Raw genomic sequence first — 27,935 nt, forward strand, 5'->3', positions numbered from 1 at the left:
CAATGTTTGATTTCTGTTTGAATGCAAGGCTGCGACTATGGGAGAAACAAGACCCTTTTGGAGGGTTGATGCTGTGGACTCCTCCATTGTATGCTCGAGCTGTATATACAGTGGTACCTCGGGTTACAGACGCTTCAGGTTACAGACTCCGCTAACCCAGAAATAGTACCTCGGGTTAAGAACTTTGCTTCAGGATGAGAACAGAAATCATGCTCCGGCGGCCCGACGGCAGCAGGAGGCCCCATTAGCTAAAGTGGTGCTTCAGGTTAAGAACAGTTTCAGGTTATGAACGGACCTCTGGAAAGAATTAAGTACTTAACCCGAGGTACCACTGTATGTGTAAATAAAACCATATATCATAAAGACACCACAGTCTCCCCTGTGCCCCATTCCCAAAAGGAAACATGAGCCCTGGGTAAGAGTCTGGAAACCATGGAATCTCGCATCTCTTGGAGATTAGGGTGGCCTGCCGCGCTATCTTTGCTACCACAAGATGTAGTGATGTCCACCAGTTTGTATGGCTTCAAAGGGGGATTAGGCCACTTCATAAAAGATAAACCTATCAGACTAATTATGGAGGCTGTGTAGTACTTTTGGGGGGTAAGAGGTAGTATGTCTCTGAACGCCAGTTACTGGGGACCATTAACAATGATAGTTATGCTGTTATGCAGGCATAGGCAAACTCGGCCCTCCAGATGTTTTGAGACTACAATTCCCATCATCCCTGACCACTGGTCCTGTTAGCTAGGGACAATGGGAGTTGTAGTCCCAAAACATCTGGAGGGCCGAGTTCGCCTATGCTTGCTGTTATGCTTGTATTTCACTTTTGAGCTTCAAATAGGAATCTGTTGGCCACTATGGGAACAGGATACTGGATGAGATTAGTCTTTGTTCTGACCCATGGGGGCTGTTCTTATGTTCTTCATAAGGCTGTCTCCCAGCACTATGTGACAACCGAGATGGATTATTCCAAGGTCTCCACCATGCTGCAAATATCTGTTGACTAGCTGCAGATAATGGGTAACTCAAAGTTCGCAATTGTCTATGAGTGAAAAGTGATGGCAGGCAGCACACACACAAACGGCCATGCAGATGAAAAGCACAACAGGGCAATATCTAGAGAGACATGCGGGGGCAGTTAAAATACAGCTTTGCTGAGCATTTGGGTCATGGGGCCACATGGAAGGAGAGATGAGAGGAGGAATACAAGAAATAGCATCTCATTATTTCATTTTATAGGTTAAGTAATACTGCATTTAGGGGACGCAGGTGGCGCTGTGGGTTAAAGCCTCAGCGCCTAGGGCTTGCCGATCGAAAGGTCGGCGGTTCGAATCCCTGCGGCGGGGTGCGCTCCTGCTGCTCGGTCCCAGCGCCTGCCAACCTAGCAGTTCGAAAGCACCTCCGGGTGCAAGTAGATAAATAGGGACCGCTTACCAGCGGGAAGGTAAACGGCGTTTCCGTGTGCGGCTCTGGCTCTGGCCAGAGCAGCGATGTCACGCTGGCCACGTGACCCGGAAGTGTCTCCGGACAGCGCTGGCCCCTGGCCTCTTAAGTGAGATGGGCGCACAACCCCAGAGTCTGTCAAGACTGGCCCGTACAGGCAGGGGTACCTTTACCTTTAATACTGCATTTAAACCAAGGGGGCAGTGCTTACATGAGTAGCATTAAGATGATCAGAGCGATACACATCTTAGTCATAGATGCATGGTGTGCAAAGCTGCACAGAAATGGATAAAGGTAAAGGGACCCCTGACCATTAGGTCCAGTCGTGACCGACTCTAGGGTTGCGGTTGGCCAAGGGAGCCGGCGTACAGCTTCTGGGTCATGTGGCCAGCATGACTAAGCCACTTCTGGCGAACGAGAGCAACGCGTGGAAATGCCGTTCACCTTCCCGCCAGAGCAGTACCTATTTATCTACTTGCACTTTGACATGATTTTGAACTGCTAGGTTGGCAGGAGCTGGGACCGGGCAATGGGAGCTCACCCCGCCGCAGAGATTCGAATCACCAACCTTCTGATCGGCAAGCCCTAGGCTCTGTGGTTTAACCCACAGCGCCACCCGCATCCCTACAGAAAAGGATACAGCAACCTAATTAAAATGTGGAGCCAGACATGTGTAATCCTGCACAGGTAACTAAGTGTTTGTGTAGGCTTTCGAGACCCAGTGTCACCTGTAAATCACACCTGAGCTGTACTTTAAATAGTGCGACCAGAATATGCAACAGAGGGTTCCTGTACCTTGCATAGCGAGCTACTCAGTGCTGAAATTCCTTCTTCTAGCCAACCATTCAAGGTGCAGAAGCCTTGCTCTTATTATATAGGAATTGATGGTCTTAGGCAGCTACACACACACATTACTGAGCAAACCTATGGTAGCAGCTTGATAGCTCAGCTGGTTAAAGTGTGATGCTGATAACACCAAGGTTACAAGTTTGATCCCTGTGTGGGACAGCTGCGTAAGTTGGCCTAGAATGATCCTCAGTGCCCCTTCCGATTCTATGATTCTGTGAACACTCTCAAGCACGATACAAATGCTTAGAGCCACCCTTGCTCCCGAAACTTTAATTGCAGTCTGCCACGTGGAAATCTAACAGCTGGAGAGGAATGCTGGGGAAATCTTTGCCCATTTAATGTTCATATCAGCTGTTAGGAAGGGTGCAGGGCTTATAAAATGGGCAGTTAGATTTGTTCTTTCCAATTCTGCATTTCTCTATCTATCTCTCTTTTTAATCAGTCCCATCATTAAGAAGCAGGGGTTTTTTTTAATGTAGGTGTGGGTTTGGTTTTTAAAAACACAAAACATGGGCCCCCTCACCCCACCCAAGATTATCTCTTACAGAACAAGCCATAATTCCTCGTGGAGCCACAAATCAAAGCTGCCACATTGGTAAAAGGCATAGCACATGTTGGAAGCTATAAAGTGTAACAGGCGCTGGATTTTTTTTCTGGGAAACCCAAATGGAATTTTCACCAAATATGAGGAAACTAAATCCTTACAATCCAAAGGGATAGGGAATAGGATGAGCTCTATCAAAGCAGGATCAGCCCTGCTGGGAACCTTGAGCCAAGGAGAACGTGGCTGCAAAGCAAATGGCAGCTATATATTGTTACGAGTTTGGCTGTTATGCTGTGTGCCAGACCTCTCTAATCCCTGCATTCAGCAAGTGTTAGAATTTAATCCAGGCTTAATTCTTGGAATAGCCAGACTAGCCTCCTGGTGAGGTGATAGCCTAGGTGATGAGCCATTAAGGGGGATTAAGTGGTTCAGTAAAGGTAAAGGTAAAGGTACCCCTGCCCGTACGGGCCAGTCTTGACAGACTCTGGGGTTGTGCACCCATCTCACTTAAGAGGCCAGGGGCCAGCGCTGTCCGGAGACACTTCCGGGTCACGTGGCCAGCGTGACATCGCTGCTCTGGCCAGAGCCAGAGCCAGAGCCAGAGCCGCACACGGAAACGCCGTTTACCTTCCCGCTGGTAAGCGGTCCCTATATATCTACTTGCACCCGTAAGGTGCTTTCGAACTGCTAGGTTGGCAGGCGCTGGGACCGAGCAGTGGGAGCGCACCCCGCCGCAGGGATTCGAACCGCCGACCTTTCGATCGGCAAGCCCTAGGCGCTGAGGCTTTAACCCACAGCGCCACCTGTGTCCCAGTGCAAGGCAGCAAATGGGTGGAGCCCCTCTCCTTCAACAGACAAAGCCAGACAAAGTTTGGAGCAGAGAACTTGCAGTGAAGTGACCTAGAAGCAAAGCCAGAGCAATGTTTGAGAGCAATGTCTGATTTCTGTTCGAATCCAAGGCTCTAACTATTAAAGGTGCAAGTGCCCCTGTTGCGTCTGACCACAGCTTGCGAGGGATTGAAGTTCTTCATACCTCTCTCACTTAAACAACTGAATTGTTCCAACTGCACCTGTTGCAGTTCCCTTAGTGGCAGATTTATGGTCTGTGGGGCTCCCTTTGGGGGACCCTAAATAAACGTGACTGTGACAAAATCAGAGGTACATAAAGAGACAGTAATAATAATGCTTCCTGCCCTCAAACAACTTGGGAACAGTGCCTGCTGTGGATCAGGCAGGAAGAAAAGGTGATGATAAGAATGATACTTTGAAATGGGTAGCCCCCCCCCCGAAAAAAACCATTGGGAGTATCAGGAAAAATGTTGTGGTGGTGATAATGATGATGCCTCAGCACGACACCACCCACCACCCAAAAAAACCATGGAATCTGGGGAAACGAAGTGATGATCATCATTTATTATTATTATTATTATTATTATTATTATTATTATACCTCTGTGCTGCCACCGCCCCAAAAAACTTTGAAACAATCAGGAAAAGGAGATAATGATGATGCCCCTCCACTAGCTTTGGAGAAATCTCTACTGTATGGCATGAAACAGAAATAACAAAAGGGTTGCTATAATTCTCCCCTCTCACACATATTCAACTGAGATCCCTCTCATGTAGCTGCCTGCTCCACATGCTGGCAGGCAGCAAATCAAGCCCAACAATAAAGAGATGATTCCAACGTTTCTTCCTTCAGTACCTGCGCTTTTCAACACGTGGCTAGCAGGTGGCAGAATGAACCACAAGTAATTTCCATGCACTCCACTAAAACACACTATTTTTTTTTTTAAAGTAGCTGCCTGCTTACTGCTCCATGTGGCTGGCAAGCATAAAAAAAAGCACACACAAAACAGAGCAGCAAAATTATGGACCCTGTGCTTCTTCCTCCACCACTACAAACACACACTCCTCCATGGTCAGAACAGCTGCCCGCTACTTGCTCCACCAGGCCCGCAAGCAGCAAAGAGCAGACAAATGGGCACAGCATCTTCAAAAAGTCCTTCCATGGGCAGCCAAAGGTGGAGCAGGTGGAATGGCCTCAGCACTTCCCCCAACCCCAACATCTCCCAAAAACCAAAAGGCATGACAATTCTCCTACCACAATATTTGTTCCCCCTACCTTGGCTTGGAAGGTTGCCTGCACATTATACTTCATAACTTTCTTTCCTTCTTATTTTTAAATAAAAACTTAAAGAGTCTGGAACCCCTGCTGGCACAGGCCTGGTGCAATTACTTCAATTGCACCATTATAAATCTAAGTCTGTTGGGAATCCAGGGAGTCCTATTGCCTAGGGACCAAACAACTCACAGCTCTGACATCACTCATTGACTAAAAACACTGACAGACAGGAGAAGCTGGGCTGGCTCATTTAATAGAAATTGTTTAGAATGTCACCTATACATTCTGTTTCATAAACATATTTCTAGAATGGCTAGAGACCTACTTTCTTAAAAAAGTAAACCCTCAGAGTCCGGCACTCACATTCTCTTTTTCAGTTGGTCACACCACCAGAGGCTCCCTTTGGCCAATCCTGTCCTCTCTGTCCCTATAAATGACAATTACAGATCTTGGTATGCCTTGCTGTATTGATTGTGCTGACTTTGCTATCTTATATGAGGGATTCAATTGCACACCAGAAAGTTCAGGTTTGCGCAATTAAAGTGGATACTCTGGAACAACAAACCTGGGTCCAGTGATTTTTCTTCTGGGGGTGGGCACACAGGGGTACTCATTTTGTGAATTTTTATACTTTTGTCCATTTACTGTATTTCTTTTCCCAGATTTGAACTAAATAAAATGGTGGTTTTCTTGAGTCAAAATGAGAGTACCCCTAAACATTTTTTTAAGGAAAAAAAGCACTGCCTGGGTCTATTTTTTAAAAACGGTTTTGCAGTAAGAAAACGGATAGGGAAATGCATTAGAAAGTATGGGACAATGATTGATGAGCAGTCGTATAACCTCTGCACAAAGACATTGGAGCTATAGCTCAGTAAAGAGCAGACATTGTATAACTTCTGTGCAAGCTTTGCGCAAGCAAATCAAGACAAAATGCTCAATAAACAGATAATCTGGAAGCAACCGAGCTCTTAAAATTTACTGTTGCCTCATATCCCTCCTTTCTGCCAGTAGCCCTCTCCTAGGTTTGGCCATCTTTCCATTCCTTTCTGAAAGGCAAACTGTTGAGAGACAGCCTCTCTCTCTCTCCCCCAACCTCCCGCCTGCTGCTGGGAGTGTTCCTCTGCTCATTTTGTCTGTGCTGCAAGAAATACGATTGAAAGGGGGGGAGGCAAACATCCCTCTAAGCATCCGTGTTTCCAGCCAGGGATGAGCTCACAGCTCTTGAGGCCCAAAAAAGGGGAGTCTCTGCACACTCCCGTGGATATAGGGCCAAGGAGACAGCCTGACCTCCAAGATCTGGAGGTGAACAAGGAGTCGGAGTCCCTTAGCAAAATATTTAAGTGCCATGCCCCTCTCCAATGCACCAGATCTAGCCCAGTAACACTTCACATCATCCTTGAACTTGGCTTGAACATATATGGAGAATGTCTCTCTCACACACACATTATCACTGAAAATAAAAACTCAAGTGTCTATTCACAGAGTTCTGAGAGTCTTGGGATGTATCCACATACGGTGCCCTCCAAATGTTGGACTCCCAACACCCATTGGCCCCAGCCAGCATGACCAATGGTCAGGGATGGTGGGGTTGCAGTCTAATAACATCCGAAGGACACCTGGTTGTCTCCCCTTTATGTACAATACAGTGGTACCTCTGATTACGAACTTAATTCGTTCCGAGGTCCGTTCTTTTTTTTCTTTTTTTTATAAATATTTATTGAGATTTTTTTAAATACAAAAATGCAAAAATAATAAGCAGTATAACATGTATCATAACATCTTTTCAAAACTTCTTTGGACTCCCTCACATCTCTCGCTCCCACTTGCATCATTATAAAACTTTTTCCAGCAATTTATCAACTTGTTTACATTCTTAAGTCTCGTTCATTTAATTTAGTCTAATAATTCTCCAAAAAAATTATATTTTCCTCAATCTCATTTATCATCCAGATTACATCTAGTTTAGTGGTGCTCAATTCTTTATGATCTGGCATCCTTCTTAACATTCAACCAAATTACAGTGTTTTTGTAAATAAATCCTAAATTTCTTCCAGTCTTCTTCAACCCTCTCATCTCCCAGGTCTCGGATTCTGCCGGTCATCTCAGCCAGTTCCATATAGTCCATCAGTTGCATCTGCCATTCTTCCAGCGTGGGTAAATCTTGGGTCTTCCAATGCTTAGCGATGAGTATCCTTGCTGCCGTTGTTGCATACAGGAAAAAAGTTCTGTCCTTCTTTATCACCCTCTGGCCGACAATACCCAAGAGGAAGGCCTCTGGTTTCTTAGGGAAAGTATACTTAAATACCTTTTTCAATTCATTATATATCATTTCCCAGAAGGCCTTCACTCTAGGGCACGTCCACCAGAGGTGAAAGAATGTTCCTTCATTTCCTTTACATTTCCAACATTTGTTATCAGACAAATGGTATATTTTGGCACCGAGGTCCGTTCTTAACCTGAAACCGTTCTTAACCTGAGGTAACACTTTAGCTAATGGGGCTTCCCGCTGCCGCACGGCCACACAATTTCTGTTCTCATCCTGAGGTAAAGTTCTTAACCCGAGGTACTACTTCTGGGTTAGCGGAGTCTGTAACTTGAAGTGTTTGTAACCCGAAGTACCACTGTACAGCATAGCCCTTTTAAGAGGTGTAAAGGGGGTTAGATTGCATGTACAGTGGTACCTCGCAAGACGAATGCCTCGTAAGATGAAAAACTCGCAAGATGAAAGAGTTTTTCATTTTTTGAGTTGCTTCGCAAGACAAATTTCCCTATGGGCTTGCTTCGCAAGACGAAAACGTCTTGCAAGTTTGTTTCCTTTGTCTTGCAAGTTTGTTTCCTTTTTCTTAAAACCGTGCATTCAGGGGGTGCAGTTGCAACTTGACTTCGAGGAGCAACTCATAGCACGTGGTGTGGTAGCCTTTTTTGAGGTTTTTGAAGACTTTGGTGATTTTTGAAGCTTTTCCAAAATCCGTGCTTCGCAAGACGAAAAAATCGCAAGACGAAAAAACTCGCAGAACGAATTAATTTCGTCTTGCGAGGTACCACTGTACAGGAGGAAAAGCAATATGGCAGGAATGTGTCCTTTGCCAGGGCTGGATTAACCATTAGGCCTTCTTCTTTTTTTGTGCCAGGGTGGGGGTAGCACTTGTCTCTACCCTACCATCCCCGGATTTTGATTTTGTTTTGTTTTGTTTGGGTCCTGCCTTCGGGCTTCTGGTTGGCCACTGTGAGAGCAGGATGCTGAGCTAGACGGGTCATTGATCCAACAGGATTCTTCTTACGTTCTTATGCAGTGCTATTTTTCCAGAAAAAGAGGTTCACCATGAACTCCTCCCTTTGTTCTCTTATAATGGCAATGGCGCCCACTTGAGAGTTCCGGCTGCAAAAATAAAGCCCTGTTCTTATGGCAACTGTAGTGTACACATACCTTTAGGACAGGGTTAGTCAACCTGGTGCCCTCGAGATGTTGCTGGACTTCTGTTATATACTGAGTTGAATAGGATCCAGAATGCAGCAGTCTGATTGGTCCTAGAACAATAGGGTCCAGAATGCAGCAGTTGATTGGTCCTAGAACAATAGGATTCAGAATGCAGCAGTCTGATTGGTCCTAGAACAATAGGGTCCAGAATGCAGCAGTCTGATTGGTCCACAGGAGCCACCCAATCCAGCTCCAGGTAGAAGTGAATCCGCAACCTGATTGGCCTACAGGTGAATCCCGGAATTAGCCAATCACGTGGGGCCCATTGTGTAAATAATGTATATAAAGCAGACATTCTGGGGGAACTTCCATTCCTCCTCATCACTATGAGCTGAATAAAGAGCATGAAATCCACTCTCGACTCTGAATATATTTCAACTTCAACTCCCATCAGCCCCAGCCAGTAGGGCCAATGGCCATGGGAGGTGGGAGTTGTAGTCCAACTGCATCCAGAGCGCACCATGTTGGCTATCTCTGCCTTAGGAGATGAACACTATTAGGACATGTTTCATTTAATGGATTCCCTGCTCCCAAAGTCCACATGTACCAGATGCTGAGCTTGTGTGCTGGTCCATTCACAGCAGCCCACACAGCTGACTATTGCAGGTATTGACTTGAGTAGTTGAAATAAAAAGTTGCAATGGAGATGAGTGGAAGGTTAGAAAGGAATGGAGGAAGGCTGTGTTGAAGAGAAAGCCCAAGCCGCAAGACCCCAGAAAACAGAGATGCAGTTGTCTATTTTTAAAAACCTATTTTCATCCTGTGCTAAAATCTGGAAAATAAGAAAATACTAAAGCTCAAAGCTGCTTACAGGGCCCTACTTCCTAGTAATCCTTCTTACCCCACAGAGTTATTCAGATGGTTTATGTTTAACACTGGTCTCTGCTTTGCACAGCTCAGAAGGCATGGCTGCCAGGTGGGGAGGGAAGGATGGGAAGAGAGAAAAAGCACATTCATGTGATTTAAATTGAGGTTTCAGGGCTCTGCCCTCAAATGAAGTACTGGTTTTTATTCCTAAAGCCTTTTAAAAGAAAATTTAAAATATTCTATGCCACATTTTCTAAACGCTCAAGGTAGCTTACACTGGAAAATCGCTGTGACTGGGCTGGGGTGACGTGCAGACTACAAAACTGAAATCAAGAGATATATTAATCCAGTAGCAGCACAAAACATTCCCAGCCATCCATAATCGCAACCGTAAGGAACCATGGAGGATTGATAGCAGTTATGCGTGCTCAAGGATCTCCTAAGCAGATGGGCTTTTTTTTTTTACACAGCTGCCTGAAAGCTGGGGCAGAAGCACACAAGTGTGTAAGACAAAGGAATCCAAGGCTCTCCCATGCCTCAAAAACTATGTAGGAACTTGTCTCACAGCATCAAGAAAAGCGGCACCTACCTAAATCCTCACTTCTACACAGGAATTGCCAGAAACTAAACAGAGCCCACAAATATGCATAACAAAATCCGAGTAGGCCAAGTTGAGGTTTTTATCAGAGAAAAATAACTGTTGATGAAACTATTTTAAAAAATTGGTCGTTGTTACGGATGGGCGTCAAATGTTATGGAAAAATCTAGGTGTGAGCTCAGTCACCCAGCTCATCAGGCAGAGCCCGCGGGTCCCTGCGGAATAAAGGAAGGAGTCCAGCCAACCATAGCAAATAGCTGTAGACCAAAGTTTATTGCACAATAGGTTCAAAGAGCAAATTTGAGGCTTCCGGGTTGGCGCCTCCAGCAATGGCGGAGTTCCTCCGATTGGGAGGAATTTGCTCCGTGGAAATCAGGGTCTGACCGCCACGGCGAAGGTGGAGACCCACTAAAATCACAGGCGGGAGAAGCTTGTGAACGTGGGATTCGGCTGGCACCCTTTGCGCCTCCCCTGCTCGCGGGGAAACCCAGTTTTGGGGATCCGGAGCGACGTGGGGTGAGTGGTGCGGTGCTTCGAATTGACTGCTTTTTTCATGGAGTGAAGCCGCACTGCTGTTGCCGGAGAGCGCTGACTTTTTCCTGTGGACAATTTGACTTCAAACAACTACCCATGAGTAGAACGGAAAATTGGATTTACAAACGTCTTAATTTGGTACCGAAACGGGAAGGTCTCAAACAGGAAGTCCGCCTTCCCCTTTTGTAAATAGATTGAAGCAAAGAAGCTGCAAGCTAAGGTCTTGGAAAGCCTTATGTAAAGGATTAAACTTCCATCGACTGAAATCATTAAACCCCCCTTGGAAGCAGGAGAAGAGGGGGAAAATTTTGGATTGTGTAGCCTGCAGGGGAGAGTGATAAAAATTAAATTACCACTGCTCTGAACCTGGAAACGGGCTGCCAGTAGATTGACGTTTTGGGAGAGTTCATTGACAGTGAAGAGAACATATGTTGACAGTTAGTTAAATAAGAGAAATATATTGATTCCACTGTCCTCTTCTGCGTTTAAAAAGGAGGGAAAGTAACTGAAAATTGAAACTAACTTTACTTTTTGAACCGTGCTTGAAAGGATTGATACAAGTGGAGACTGTTTCCCTCTAGAGGGAGTTTTTGAAACTGTTACAAGAGTGGAGCTGCATAAGAACTGTGAGAATCAGGGATTGACCTTGGACCATTTAAGAATGTTGACAGGAGAAGCCTTAATGACTGCATTATGTAAGATAAGCTACTCGTTGGAACAACTTCACAAGAAGACGGATGTTTTGACTACTAAAATTGATAACTTGGGACAAAAAGTGATTAATTTGGGACAAAAAGTGAGCACCAATACAGAAATTATTCAGGATTTGGTACAGGAATTTACTTTAGCAGGACAAATTGTGGAAAAGGAGAAGGAGAAAGTTGTTGCTGTCAAACCTAAAGTAATACAAGTGGGAGCCTCAGCCTTACAGAGGCAAATTGAGGACTATAAGTTGAGGCCTTTTATGATTGAAACTAGAAAAAGTCAGATTTTGAGGATCGGAGCCCAGCCTGGACTGGAAAAGGAAAGTTGGAAAGATCCCTCCATGCAGGGATTAACTGACTTTTGGGACATGGACTTGGGTCAGGAGGAGATTGGAGTTCTGGGGGCCTTTGGATTTGGAGGAATCTTGAAACATGCCCTGAAATACTTTATGGATCTTAGCTTTAACTATGGAAATTTGGCTGACCTGTCGAGAAGGAATAAAAGCATCGTTAGGTCGGAGTCTCCCCGAGATCTGCTCTTTAGCATCAAAGAATATGAAGAAGACCTGCAGAAGGGACGTGGAAAAGAGTTAAAAGCCTCGGACATAAGATCTCCAGGTTGATGGACTGTATGGAGTTGATGGAAGTGACTGGCAGAGTCCGAGACCGGGGAGAGGAGATGGTGGAAGAAGATTGGAAAATTTAAAGTTTATATATAGAAATATTGTAAAATTAATGAGGGATAGAAAAATGTTGGAATGAAATTTTATGGCCTTAGTGGAAATGTTTTAAGGAGTTAAGCTTAAATAAGTATACTAGTTTTAATGGAAAATAAGATTAAAAATAAGTTAAGACATTTATATGACAGAAAATAGAGAAAGAGGGAAAGGAATTGCTGAGACAACTAATAGAAGTAGAATACAAAAAGGGAGGTGAGAGGAGGTCGATGAAACAAGGGAATGAACGATAGAATATGGAAAAGGTATGATGTATGTTTTAAAATTGTTTTTGTATTGTTTTGTTTAGTCTATTGTGTTTAGTTTAATGTGTTAAGGTTGTGTTTTGTATAGTTTACATATTGTATTGTATTGTTTTTTCTCTTTTTTGTTCTTTTTGTTCTTTTGTCTTCTTTCTTTTTCTCTTTTGTAAGTCTTAAAAGTAATAAATATTATTTAAAAAACAAAAAACAAAGAGCAAATTTGAACCCCAAGGATGGGGTGACAAAGACTTTTAAAACTGTCCCACCATATCCCAGAATACAGTTCGTACAGCATCATTGCTACATCACTGACATGTCACAAAAGGGGAGGGGTTAACCTTGGCAAACATGTCCAGACAAGTCCTTGGTACAAGGTTAGCATAAGCAGACATGGCAGGGCAAGGCTCAGGTATAAGATTAGCTTAGACAAATTTGTCTTAAGTACCCACCACCCAAAAGTACAATAGAACTTCCTTTGCATGTCTGGAGCCTGAGGCGAGTCAGGTGATGAGATTTGCCTTCCTTTGGCTAACAATGAGCCCAGCAATTGTCACCTCTGGGAACTTCCCGGAGTCCTTTTTCAAGGGGAAAATAGCTTTGGAATGGAGGAAACTGGGAAAGGAGATGATTTTATATTATTTTTTAAGCTAGGTAACTTCCCTGAGCTGTCAAGTTGAAAGGATACATTCAGGCATAATATTTGTAATATTTAACTTTAAAGATGTGCCCTCCCCCCCCCCCGGTAATTTCCGTAACAGTGGTTTAAAAATGACTTGGGCCTGCACAGGAGCATTGCTCGAAAAGAAGAGAAGGAAAGATTGGCAACCCTGTGCGTTGCCTACACAGCCAAGGAATCCCAGGCCATTTCGGTTCCACAATTCACCGACCTGGGTCATTCACAGGTCACTTTGCTTCTCCACGGAATTGTGAAATCCACCCACCAAAGATAATGTCCCTGTTGCTGGTCACACATAATCATATATCCTGGAATTTTTTAAAAAAGAAGTGCATCAAGAGCCCTCTGGGCCCCTCCAGACTGGTGTTTTACTGCGGCTGTGTCCTGCAACATGTTCTTGACACAATAGGACTGCGTTAGGGCTGGATTTATTCTGCTTTATTAGCTGCTCTGCAACACTACCACATTATTACTCTTTGGAGAGACCACGGCACAACGAAAGCAGGCCAAAAATAAACCAGAACGTTTACGGTATAAGAAGATATGGGATTTCAGCAGGGAGTTACAGGTTGTGCACCAACTGAAAGTGAAGTAGTACAACTGCCCCCCAAAATCTCCGCAGGTGCAAATAGTATTGAAAGCACATATGATCACCCCAGTAGCATCATGAATGTACAATAAAAGGGTGTCTGTAGGGGCCCGCTAACTTGCCAAGGATATTCTGTATTTTATTTTACAGTTCTCCCATTCATTCATTCATTCTGCATCATCAAGGAAAATAGCATTTTTATAGACAAACATCACATAAAAGTCACTCACAAAAACCCAAACCATTCTTTTCAACTTTAAAGACATCACAGGGCTGACTCTGATTTGTTTCATTTACTTCTATTGATTCAAACGAATTATATACTGCTTAGCTACAATAGTTTGTAAGCAGTTTACAAATATACCATACAAAAAATAAAGAGCACACACTCCGAGACCATTAAGCCCAGAGTCTAGCATTAGTTAACTACTCCGCCACAGCCAGGACAACAGGCAGAGACTGTGTACAGTGGTACCTCGGGTTACATACGCTTCAGGTTACATCCACTTCAGGTTACAGACTCCGCAAACCCAGAAATATTACCTCAGGTTAAGAACTTTGCTTCAGGATGAGAACAGAAAACGTGCTCCAGCGGCACAGCGGCAGCAGGAGGCCCCATTAGCTAAAGTGGTGCTTCAGGTTAAGAACAGTTTCAGGTTAAGAACGGACCTCCGGAACGAATTAAGTACTTAACCCGAGGTACCACTGTACACACCAGAGTGTTAATGGGCCACACAAATCCGATTTTCCATATGCTCCCACACATGAGAAATTTCACCGACACATGAAAAACTGCCTCATCACTGCATTTGCACTGTGTTGTTATCCTTCCCCTCAATGAGCCCTTCACTCAATACCCTGAGTTCTAGAAACCAGACAGCCATCATAGACAATTACACAGGTACTTTTTTTTTGTCCAAAAGAACAGGTTTTAAAACAATCTGTGTGTGCTGCTGATGTGCTTGTCCCCACGTGCCAAGGTAGATGTCTCTCTTTTCATCGGAGAAATGTTGGAGGGTATGCAAGAAATGCCTCACCCACAGAAGTAGAGGGGCTGTTGGCAGATGGCACCCATATGAACGTAAGGAGATGCTTCAGACCGAAGGCCCATCTCGCCTAGCATCCCATTCTCACAGCAGCTACCCAGATGCCTGTGGGAAACTAGCAAGGAGGATTTGAGCACAATAGCACTCTCTTCTCCTGTATGTTCCAGCAACTGATATTCAGAAGAATTGCTGCCTCCAACTGAGGCAAAACATCACCGCACACTTTCTTAAAAAGCACCCACAAAATGCACTTCAATACATTTGCAGCTAGGCAACGTGCAATTTCTTGCTGGGAATTTTAAGGTCTTAGATATATAATAAATGTTCATAAATGTACCAAGCAAACAAGTATATAAATATATAAACCACATGTCTGAAGCAGCACAGGAAGACAGTCCTGAAACCATTTTGACTCCCAAGCTGACTCCCTTGACCAAGTGTTTCTCTGCGAGGGAGGGGGTGAGGGAACCTTCCCGTTGTCTCAGGAATTGGGTAATCACCATCTCAAAGGAATGGCCAGGCTACTGGGAAAGGCAATCAGATAAGGCATTATCAGATAACCTGGCAGATAGGAAAAACAATAACATTCAAATTTCTGTTGTAGACCACCTTTTCTGTGATGTAGGTATGATGTATGGAGGGGTGGTCTTGAACTCCAGGGCAGGGAATTTGAAAGGTCTATATAAGGCCTTGCGCACCATTGTTCGAGGTCCTCCTCCTTTCCTGCGTGTGAGGAGAGCACCTTGTTGCAACAGATCAATAAATATCAGGCTTACTAGCTGCTTTGCTTCTCAATATTCTCTGGTTGGCCTCTGTTATTTTCTCCTACCGATAGGGAACCCACGTAAGTACTCTATACGGGCTCTCGGATACCCCATAAGGGAAAAGGAGCAGATTTTGTTTACAACAGAGTCCACAGCATCATGTGGACAATGCAAAAAGCATGCAGGCAAAGGATGCACTGAACCTACTTTAAACTGCAAAAAGCAGCTTACACAAGCCCATAATGGAGCTAGGAATATTATCCCTGATAAACTGACAGTATGGCTGTCGGTGAGGATTTCTTTTCCTGCAGGAGCAATTGAATTTACCCACTTCTCCCACAAAGTGGCAGGGTTTTGTTTCGGCATCCCGTCTCGCCGTTATCTGCTCTGCTGCATCAGCACAGCTGCCTCTTGTCCCTTGGAAGTTGCCGGGCTCTCGGGTTGTGACGTGAGCAGACAGGCAGGTGCTGCATTAAATCACTCGCTAAGAGCAGAAATGGATTTTCACATGAGTCATATTTACATTGAATTGGAGGCCTAATTTACAGCCAGCGGAGCAATTGCCGGGCGTGTTACTGCTGCGGAGCGCAACTGGGTGGGGCCAAGAAGAAGATCCATCAGATCTTGTCATGCGGCGCAAGTTAGGCAGGGGCTTCGGGGGAGACGCAGCCTGAATTTGAACCAGGGTTTGCGAATGCTTTTCTTCTTCTTCTTCCAGAAGCCACTGGGAATCACTCACACTGCATACAGTGGTACCTCAGGTTACATACGCTTCAGGTTACAGACTCCGCTAACTCAGAAATAGTGCTTCAGGTTAAGAACTTTGCTTCAGGGTGAGAACAGAAATCGTGCTCCGGCGGCGCAGTGGCAGCAGGAGGCCCCATTAGCTAAAGTGGTGCTTCAGGTTAAGAACAGTTTCAGGTTAAGTACGGACCTCTGGAACGAATTAAGTACTTAACCTGAGCTACCACTGTACTTGCTAGGGTTTTCTCCATGCCTGTGAAATTGTTGGGGAATGGAGGACATCTGAGCACGTGCAGAGTGCCCTTATCATATCACAGAGTTCCCAAAGTCCATAACTGACATGATTTGTGCTTCCACAGAGAGAAGGGTGAATTGGTGTTGGGCCTTCAGTGCCTCCCTCAACCCCATTTTCTAGAGGTGGTTGTTGGGCCCGGAGCCTGTTTTTCAACACTGAGGATCTCTAGGCAGCAGGAGCTGAAGCCCCAGTACCCTGGCAGGGGCTACCACAAGATGCCTATTCTGGACGGGCAATTAAGAGAAAGAAAACCGGACCCTGTACTCTAGCTGCTATTTTAGCTTCCCACAATGCCCCCAGCATAGCATAGCTCTGGGGCACTGTGGGAAATGACCATGGCAGCTGCCAACCACCTGGTGCTGCTTGGAGGGCTGCTGTCACCTGCCTACCACCATTGCCAGGTAAGCCCACCAGGGCCCACCTGTAAGAGGTGGCTCTACAGAGGACACTTTGCCCAGATCCCCCTCAAACCAAGAACCAGCCATGGATGGGCATCATAAATGACCCATATTGACAAAGATCTTATACCCTCCAAATGTCCTGATTTTCTCCAGGTTGATGGACTATATGGAATTGACGGAAAGGACTGGCAGAATCCGAAACCAGGGAGAGGAGTTGATGGAAGAAGATTGAAAAATTTAAAGTTTATATATAGAAATATTGCAAAATTAATGAGTGATAGATAATTAGTGGATTGATATTTTATGGATTTAGCAGAAATGTTATTTGGAGGAAATTTAAAGACTATTTACAGAAATATTGTAAAATTAATATCTGCTAGAAGGATGTTGGAATAATATTATATGATTTTAGCCGGAATGATATAAAGGATTTGGGAATAACTGTTAATTGGTGAAAGGAGGAATAATAATAATAATAATAATAATAATAATAATAATAATAATAATAATAATTTTTATTTATTTATACCCCGCCCTCCCCAGCCAAGGTCGGGCTCAGAGCGGCTTACAAACAATAATAAAAACAAGAAAAGTAAGGAAAGGAAAAGTAAAGTTACATTATATTAAGACAATTTACAGGACAAAAATTTTAAAAGAGGGTAAGGATTTGCTGAAATGGATAATTGACCTAGAATACAAAAAAGGGAGGTGGGAGGAGGTCAAGGAAATAAGCTAATGAAAGATTAGTATTGAGCATATTTGATGCATTTTTTTGTGTTTTTGTTTTTGTTTAACGGGTTTTATTTCTTGTTTTTTCCCCCTTTTTTATATTGTGATGTGTTGTTTTGCTTTTGTTTAATGTGGCATTTTTTACTTTTTCTTTCTGTAATTTTTGAAACTTTAATAAATATTATTTAAAAGCAAAAAACAAAAACAAATGTCCTGATTTTCCAGGGAAAGTCCCGGAATTATAAAAGCCATCACAGCTTTTTATTTGATCCCAAAATGTCTCTATTTCCCCTGCCAGTGCTGCTGCCACCAAGCTCAGGGAGGAGATGAGTCGTCGTTTGTCCCAAGGGAGAATTCTGTTGCCTCTCCATGGCGTCTCCATGGCCACTGTTGCCGGCCTCCTCTCTTGGGCAGCTTGTAGCAGCTGCTGGAGAGCAGGCAAAGAAGAGGAGGTGATGCCACAGTTGAGACCCTGCCCCGTGTGATGCACTGGTTCTAAGGGGCAATGCTCAGGGGGGTGACAACAAAAAATGAGGGGTCGAGGAGGGTCAGTTGGGGGGTAGGGAGTGAGAAATTTCCCTATTTTCATCTAAGGAATGTTGGAGGGCACGATAAGAATTTCCAAACAATGGAGTACAACTACATTAAACATCTGCAGTGGTACCTCAGGTTATGAACTTAATTCGTTCCAGAGGTCCGTTCTTAACCCAAAACCGTTCTTAACCTGAGGTGCATTTTCAATATGCTGCCGCACCGCCGCCGTGCGATTTCCGTTCTCATCCTGGGGCAAAGTTCTCAACCCGAGGTACTACTTCCGGATTAGCGGAGTTTGTAACCCGAAGCGTTGGTACTTTGGATTAAGTACTTAATTCTTTCCGGAGGTCCGTTCTTAACCTGAAACTGTTCTTAACCTGAAGCACCACTTTAGCTAATGGGGCCTCCCATTGCTACTGCGCCACCAGAGCACGATTTCTGTTCTCATCCTGAAGCAAAGTTCTTAACCTGAGGTACTATATCTGGGTGAGCGGAGTCTGTAACCTGAAGCATATGTAACCTAAAGCATATGTAACCCGAGGTACCACTGTATATTGGAGAGAGGGGGAAACCTCAGGCCCAGAGGCCAAATGTGGCTCTCCAAGCTGCTCTATCTGGCCCCCAACCCCTCTCCTTAGGATTAAGCACCCCTCCCTCCCACCAACCAACTACTGCAAGTCTCTCTCCCTCCCAATATTCCCATTCTCTCAGTAAACACTAGGCTGGGACCACCCATTTGCTGAAGCAGCATCTAATTCTCTCTGGAAACTGATTTCTTCCATGCATGCATTTGGGCTAGGAGTGCTGTGCCTCTTTCTACCCTCTAAACACCAGCAGTTCTAGATTTTCTTTCTATCCTATAAATACCAGCAGTTCTTACTTTTCCTGAGCCGCTTGGTCGCTGCTTCCATCTGGCTGCTTCTCATGCAATGCCAGGAATGTTTGATGCATCTCCTCCAACCGTTCTCCAATGAGAATAGGGACGTCCTATTCAATAATAGTTTACAGACCTACAACTCTCTGTGCCCTCAACACACTAGAATTCTCAGGGATCTTTGGGGAAAGTTGCGTGCTTTGAAAGCATGGGGAGTAAACAACCTAAGTCTGCCGTCTTCTACACATTTATTCTGGCAGTAAGTTCCACTGATGCCCGGGCTTTACTTCTGGGCATAAGGCTATCGTGTAAATAAAGCAGCAGCCCTTTTGTCCAAACCCAATTTATCCACGGTTTTAGCAACCAGTAGCGTCCTCAAGACAAATAGGAAATCTCTGCATTACATATTTTGCAAATGCAAAACCATTACTGCAGGATGACTTATTTCACTAATAAATGTTTTATGTACGCTGCAAGTACCAGTAAACTTTCATACCAAAATCAAGCAGGCTATAAAAAGAGCTTGGATGCTGAAAACATTATAAGTGTGTTTGCAAAATTCAAAGAATATGGATGATGATGCTGGCTTGTTTCTGGGTTTGTTTGTTTGTTTGTTTGTTTGTTTGTTTGTTTTTAGCAAATGAATGGAACTGAGGATTCTTTTTTACAGAAGATACATGTCAGGGAACTGACATCAGAGCGAGAAGCGGAGGCAGGGCTCCAGAGCGATGCCGGAGAGGGAACCAGTCTGGGGGAAGGAATTCAGTGTGACACCAATAGAGAGGAGCTGGAGGAATCGGTGTCAGGGCTCCAAGACCCTTCAACCGAAACCAGCGGAGAGAGCGCTGGCACGCCCTTGCCATCCCCTTACTTGCGCAGACGCGTTCCGCGCAGGGAACATAGGTGGAGACTTGGGGTCAAGCAGCTTTTATGCTGGAAGAGATTCAAGAAACGCCCACTGGCAGATTCTGCAAGTGACTAACAGGTCACGGAGGGCGAGCTCTAACCCTGAAATGTTTGAGCAAACCACCTAATCGAAGTGGAGGCAGTTTACGCACGAGTAACCACACATAACCATTACAGCAATCTGCCAGTCACTTGCTGTTACTCGTGAGTAAGCAGTGGAAACATGAGCCAGACAGGAGGCGCCGGGGCAGCGGAGGCAGCTGCGGGGGCGCAGGACCTGGTGAAGAGGAACCAGGAGCTGGAACGGCATGTAGCACTGCTGATGGCGCGGCTGGACGAGAGGCGCACCCAGGACGCGCAGGTGAGACCCACCCCAGTGGCAAAGAAGGTGCCCGGACTGGTACACAAGTTTGGGGAAAACCCCAAGAATATAATGGATTCCGGACAGAAATAGAGTACGCACTGCAGCTGCAGCATGATGATTTTGCTGACGAGGCGGCGCAAGTGGCTTACATCGTGGGGCATCTTGAGGGCAGCGCGAGGGAATGGGTTAGACCCCTAATGGCCGCGCATAACCCCGCCATGAAGGACGTCCGGAAGTTTTTTCAGGCGATGGACGCTATGTATTCCAGCCAATTGGGGGAGAGTGTGACCCAACGGGAGCTGATGAGATGTAAGCAGGGGGACCTTTCCGTTAGAGACTATTGGTCCCGCTTTGCGATGCTAATACACAGGCTCGAATGGGATATGGACAGCCCGCCCATACGAATGCTGTTTGAGGAGGGGTTGTCCCCAGCCGTTAAAGATGAGCTCTCCCGTGCGCCCCGCCCGGAGACTATGGATCAGCTGACAAAATCTGCGCTGGCGATAGGCTCTCGCCAGGAAGCGCGCGCTTTGGAAAGGCGGGAAGGGAGAGGGGAGCGTTGCCCTGACTACCGCATTCCTGAGATGCCAAGGCAGCCTTCCAATGACGTGGTGCCAATGGAAATTGATGGGGCGCGCGCACACGAGGTGCCGAGCGCCCAACAAATAGTCAAAAGGGAAGCAAAGGCTGGGAGAAACTCCAAGAAATGTTTCCTCTGCCAACGGCCAGGACACTTTGCCAGGGTCTGCCCACAAAGAAAGGCTTGGCAAGGGATGGTGGGGGCCGCTGGAAATGAGGGGAAGGGGGCAGAAGACAAGGTGCAGGAAAACGCCAGCGCTTGACTGCCCACAGGGGGGCGCAGCAGCCAAGCGAGCAACTAATTGAAGTGCCCCAACCGGACCCACCCAAGGTTTCTATAGCGATAGAGGTGACGCTAGAACTCCCAAATGGGCACCCAGTCAAGGTGAAGGCAATGTTGGACTCAGGGAGCTCCTGTAATTTTTTTAGTAAGGAGTTTGCGCTGGAGCACCAGATCCACTTGCTGCCACTGGATTTCCCACTCCAAGTCACCACGATAGATGGCAGAGAGTTGCTAGGGGGAGAGGTGACACATCAAACCCCGCCTATGAGAATGAGTGTGTCCAGGCACACAGAAACCATAGCCTTTCATGTGGCCACACTGGCGGGACCCCCAATAATACTGGGGATGAGCTGGCTAGTGCTACATGATCCAGTGGTGGCGTGGCACCAACGCACGGTCACCTTCGGGTCAGCCCACTGTTTGGAACACTGTCTAGGAGGGGAGAAGCCCAGGGTGAGGTTGGCCAGAGCAGCAGCAACCACGCTGGAGCAGAAAGGGAAGGTGCCGCCACAGTACGCAGACTTACAAGAGGTCTTCAGCGAGAGGGAAGCGGACAGGCTGCCGCCACATAGGCCCTTCGACTGCCAAATCAACCTTCTCCCTGGAGCACAGCTGCCGGTGGGTAAGCTGTATGCCATGTCCGACAGAGAGATGCAGGAGTTGCGAGACTTTATAGACAAGAACTTGAAAAGGGGGTTTATAAGAGAATCTAAGGCAGTGGGGGGCAGCCCTGTGTTTTTTGTGGATAAAAAACACACGGATCAGCTGAGGCTCATCGTGGACTTTCGAAGGTTAAACCTGGTATCAGAACCCGTGACCTTCCCAATGCCCAGAATTGATGATATTCTGACCAGGGTAAGGAAGGGTAAGATTTTTACCAAGCTGGACCTTAGGGGGGCCTACAATCTGATTCGAATGAGAGAGGGGGACGAATGGAAAACCACCATGTTCACCCCCCTGGGGGCCTTTGAATATTTGGTTATGCCATTTGGATTACAGTCAGGCTCTGCCTGTTTTCAAAGCTTCATGCACCATGTGCTGGGTCCCCTGCTGTACAAGAACTGCGTAGCATTTCTGGACGACGTACTGATCTATTCGGACAATGAAAAACAGCATGTCCAGGACGTCAGGGAAGTGCTGAAAAGGCTACGAGAGCACCAACTGTGGGTCAAGCTGGAAAAGTGCCAGTTTCACGCCAAGGAAGTGGAATTTCTGGGATACAGGTTGTCAGACAGAGGTCTAGCCATGGACCCCGGCAAGGTGCAGGCAGTGCTGGAATGGAAGGCTCCCAAAACCCGGAAGGATGTGCAGAGGTTCCTAGGGTTCAGCAACTTCTACCGGAAGTTCATCAAGAACTTCGCCCACTTAACCGCACCCATCACGGATTGTCTCAGTAGCAAAAAGAAGTTCGTCTGGACGGAAGGGGCCCAACGTGCCTTCGAGGGGCTAAAGCAGGCGTTCGCCTCGGAGGAACAGCTCCTGCATGTGGATCTGCAGAAACCGATGAGGCTAGAGACCGACGCATCGGACAGAGCGATAGGAGCGGTGTTGCTCCAGCCGGGACCGGCCCAAGACACATGGAGGCCGTGCGCCTTCTACTCAAGGAAGCTGAACGAATCGGAACAGAACTACACGGTGTACGATTGTGAACTGTTAGCTATTTATGCCGCGTTTCGCCAGTGGAGACATCTCCTGATAGGGGCTCAGCACAAGATCCAGGTTTGCACTGACCACAAGAACTTGGAATACTGGAGGACAGCGCGAGTGCTCAACCAGCGACAGATTCGGTGGGCACAGGAGTTCTCCAAGTTCTTCTTTGAGATCAAGTACGTGCCAGGGCAAGAGAACGTGAGAGCAGACGCGCTTTCACGGAAACCAGAGTACACGGAAGGAGGAAGACCACCGGACGCTCGACATGTGTTCCCTGAGGAACGATGGGTTTGTGGGGGGGCGTTGGTTGGGAAACGAGAACTAACCGAGTTGATTCGCCAGGATGAATTTGCCCAAACCAGAATCAGGGAACTAAGGGAAAATGGGAGAGACCGGGGGGACTTCGAGGTAAGGGAAGGGTTATTGTATTACAAGGGAGCAATGTATGTGCCCGGGGGGGCCTTACGGGAAAGGGTGCTCCGACAACTTCACGACAACCCCACAGCGGGACACTTTGGGCAACACAAGACCATGTTACTGGTCACTAGGGAGTTTTGGTGGCCGAAGGTGAGGGAAGATGTACGAGAGTATGTACGAGGGTGTGACCGCTGCCAAAGAGCCAAGGGGGAGCGGGCAGCCCCGGCAGGGTTACTAGAACCCTTGCCCACGCCGGGGAGACCCTGGGAGGTGGTATCAATAGATTTCATGACAGATTTGCCCAAATCCAGAGGTAAGACAGCAGTCATGGTAGTAGTAGATCTGCTAACCAAGATGTGCCATTTTATATCATGCTCTCATGCGGTGACAGCCGAGGAAACCGCACAACTGTTTGTTACTCACATCTTCAGGTTGCATGGAGCTCCTTCAAGGGTTATCTCTGATCGAGGGAAACAATTTACCTCGAGGTTCTGGAGGAAGCTTATGAGCTTATTGCAGGTGGAGGTGGGATTCTCGACGGCGAGGCACCCGGAAACTAACGGGCAGGCAGAGAGGGCGAACAGCATATTGCAGCAATATCTCCGCTGTTACGTCAACGAGAGGCAGAACGACTGGGTAGATAAGCTAGCACTGGCCGAGTTTGCGTATAACAATGCGGAGCATGTGTCCACGGGGATGAGCCCATTCTTGGCTAATTATGGGTGTCACCCCAGGGCCTTTCCCGGGAGGGGGGAGGAAGAGTGGAGCGTGCCCGCCGCAGAGCAGTTCGTGGAAGAAATGGAAGCACTGCACCAGCAGCTTAAGATGAATCTGGAAAGGGCCAAGGAAGAGTACAAGAGGCAAGCGGATAAACGTCGCCGGGAAGGGGAGACCATTAGGGTGGGGGACCGGGTGTGGTTATCCACTCAAGGATTGCCCTTCAAGGGTGGGTGTAAGAAACTCCGGCCGAAGCGGCTGGGGCCTTTCGAGGTGATACACCAAGTCAACCCGGTGGCATTCAGGCTCAAGTTGCCAGACAACATGAAAATCCACCCGGTATTTCATAGGTCACTGCTCTCACCATACCGAGGGGAGCGGAGAGTCCGGGAGGTAGGAGGAGAAGGGCTCAGACACCCACCACTGGAAGAGAAGGAACACCACCAGCAGATAATGGAGATCCTGGATTCGCGGTGGCGGGGGCGGCAGGTGGAATATCTAGTAGCGTGGGAGGGGGAGCCCGAGTCAGAAAACACATGGGTTCCAGAAGGGGAAATAGATGGTGGGTATCTAGTGGAAGAGTTCCGCAACAGGTATCCGAGGAAGCCCAAACCTCTGGGGAGATTCTGGGAGGAGCAATTTGCCACCACCGATGATGATGAGGAGGATTTTGTGGGTTTTCCAGAGTCGCCAGAGGAAGGAGGGGAGTCGTCAGGAGAGGAGGAATCAGATTGGGAAGCCCCTCCCGTCAGAAACCGGGGCGGGTGGGAAGCGGGGTTTGAGTCCTCGGACGATGACGACAGCTCCTTTCGAGGGTTCCCTGCATCGTCGGCTGAAGGTGGGGACAAGGTCACGTCACCGGGTCAGGCCGGGGGTGGAGGGGGTCCTGGGGGGGAGGTGGATGTCAGGGAACTGACATCAGAGCGAGAAGCGGAGGCAGGGCTCCAGAGCGATGCCGGAGAGGGAACCAGTCTGGGGGAAGGAATTCAGTGTGACACCAATAGAGAGGAGCTGGAGGAATCGGTGTCAGGGCTCCAAGACCCTTCAACCGAAACCAGCGGAGAGAGCGCTGGCACGCCCTTGCCATCCCCTTACTTGCGCAGACGCGTTCCGCGCAGGGAACATAGGCGGAGACTTGGGGTCAAGCAGCTTTTATGCTGGAAGAGATTCAAGAAACGCCCACTGGCAGATTCTGCAAGTGACTAACAGGTCACGGAGGGCGAGCTCTAACCCTGAACATGTTTGAGCAAACCACCTAATCGAAGTGGAGGCAGTTTACGCACGAGTAACCACACATAACCATTACAGCACATATAGAAAAAGCTCCTGTCTGTCCCTTGTTATGCAAGTTATTTATTTTTTTCTGTGCCACTTCTACTGTATCTTTGGCAAACCAGTTTTGTGAGTGCTTCACAAAGTAATCCCCGCCACCATGAAACACAATCAGTAGTACTACGTGAGTACGCGTGTGTTGTTGATGTGCATTGTGTGTGACTCTTAACCTTGGGATAGTGTTTATGACACACACATCACTGTGCAATGCAGTCGTTTTAGCGACAGGGTATAATGAAGCAAAGACGATGCAAAGACAAAAGGCTGTTTCCATATGGCAAAACTAGACCCCTCCCCTCCCCACTGACATTCCCCAGATCAGGAATTTTTGGCACCTCTGGTCTTCCAGATGTTGCTGAACTCTCCCATCCTACCAGACCCTGGCCATGCTGGCTTGGGCTGACTGGGTCTTGTAGTCTGACAACATTTAGCTTTAGCTGAGATTCCCTCAGGGTCCCTTGCAACTCTACAATTCAATGGTTCTATGATTCTAACATCTGGAGGGCTCAGGATGTTCCCCACCCCTGCCATAGATGAAAACAGGGACACACTAGTACAGTGGTGTCTTAATTCGTTCTGGAGGTCCGTTCTTAACCTGAAACTGTTCTTAACCTGAGGTACCACTTTAGCTAATGGGGCCTCCCAGTGCTGCCGAGATGCCGTCGCTCGATTTCTGTTCTCATCCTGAAGCAAAGTTCTTAACCCGCGGTACTATTTCTGGGTTAGCAGAGTCTGTAACCTGAAGCGTCTGTAACCTGAAGCGTCTGTAACCCGAGGTACCACTGTACCACTCTTATTCTCAGGGTGCTTCAATACTGCAAATAGGTTTCTGAGTTATCATTAATGGGTTGCTGGCAGCCACTGTCGTTTTTGTGCAACTTTTCCGATTCTCTCTCGAAATAAACAGCAATCCTTGGTGTATTCTTACACCAAGGATTACTACCCAAGGTGCTCCCTCCCCCAGTTACACACTGCAAAAGGATTTACTCCAACTGGTCTTTTCATGTGATTCCTGGAAGCCTGTCCTCCATTTATTTTAAAGGCCAGACGGGTGTTTGTTCATTGGTTTAAAAATATACGGCTACGACTACTAAATCAAAAATGAAACAAAACCTCTCATAGTTGTCATAAAATCTTTTATCAACGATTCAGCTGGTTTATCAACAAGTCAGCTTGAGCAGCTGTAACCTATGAAATGGTAGATGGCACAAGTGTCTGTGTTCATGCATTGAAATGCATGCGCACAAGAGAACATACACAACACTATCAAACCTATAGTTACGTAAATCCAACACCCACAATGTAACTGGCTGTGTTTAACTATGTGAATTCTTTAAACATCATATAAACATACAGTCATACCTCGGGTTGAATGTGCTTCAGGTTGAGCACTTTCGGGTTGTGCTCCACGGCAACCCGGAAGTAATGGAGCGTGTTACTTCCAGGTTTCGCCGCTCGCGCATGCGCAGACGCTCAAAACAACATCACGCGCATGCACAGAAGGGGCAAAACATGACCCGCACACGCGCAGACGCGCCGTCACATCGTATGTTCCATTCAGGATGCGAATGGGGCTCCAGAACGGATCCTGTTTGCATCCCATGGTACCACTATACCTCTATTCACATTATCAAATTAAGTAGAAGCAATTAAAGACCAACATATTGAACAGGAAATACAAATAGATCAGTTCTTATATACGTAATGTCCAAATAGAAGATTTTTTGTGCTCCACAAGAGAACACAGGCATCAATCAATCAATCAGTCTCATCAGTGGCCCTTCAAACCCTCTGTTGTCTATCCTGATGGGCAACAGCTTTCCAGGTTTTTAGACAGGAGTCTTTGCCAGTGCTACTTCAAGATGCAGGTGCCTTCAGCATGCAAAGATGATGCTCTAGCACTTGGCAATGTTGCTTCTGCCTCTTACGGTAATTCCGCCCCAATGGGCACCTGGAAGATGGGGGACTGGAACCTGAAGACACACAACTCTAGCCACTAACTCACACTACCAATACTTTAATGAAGTGGCGAGGGGATTAGGGACAGTGGGGTCTCAAATAGTGACACCCTGTGCACTGTTGACATTCAGTGCCCCCACCTTTCGCCTTCCAATCTACATCATAGTTCTGGCACTCCTTGGGGCAGCCCTGAAGCTCTGCACCCAGGGGAAACCGAACCAGTCACACTCCCCTAAATCCATCTCTGGGTCTACCAAGGACAGTCAGAACAAGAAAGTAGGGGTGGCGAAAAGGTGTAGTTGGAATGTATGAAACCCACTGCAGTAAGGCTTCTCTCCTGAGATGGAGAGACAAGATTGACTTGCCTTTTGCAGGGAAGGCAATTGAAAACCAAATTATTTCAGAGCCCAGTGTACAAACTCCCATTTGCTTTGCATACAGCGTGCTCCCGCCATGGGTTTGAGAAGCTGTGCACGCATTACGTTAGCCACAATCCACATCTATCCTGCAGTTTCTTATGAAATGCTACGATGATGTGTCTTCCCCAAACCGACATCCAACTGAATTGGGGAAAAGAATGACCTAGCTGTATTTTAAGCCAGATTTGTATACACAGGGGCCCATATGTGTTGCCTCCGTTGTGACTGTGTGACAGACACATACAGGACCAGCCTTATGAGCAGTCATTCCACTACACTGAGGTCCAGTGAATGACTTACCATCTCAGACCACTTCCCCCTCCCCAAACCAATTTGGTCCTCTCTCCTTATGTCTGAGAGGAGAGGAACAGTGGGGTCAGGAGGTGACTGGTTAAGGGCCTGGGTGCGTGGGGATGGGGAAGCTGGGGAGGAGCAGGAGGGCAAATGTCTTGGTCCTCTGGGGATGGACAGAATGGGCAAGTCACAAAACCTTTTGCCCCTTCTCCTTTCTCACATTCCCCTTGCAATGAGACTACCAGGAGCCTTCGCACAGCCTCCTCCTCCTTCTCACCCCACCCATTGCAGCCAAGCAAATG

The sequence above is a fragment of the Podarcis cretensis genome (genome assembly GCF_951804945.1).
Source record: "Podarcis cretensis genome assembly, chromosome: 2".
Taxonomy (NCBI): Eukaryota; Metazoa; Chordata; class Lepidosauria; order Squamata; family Lacertidae; genus Podarcis; species Podarcis cretensis.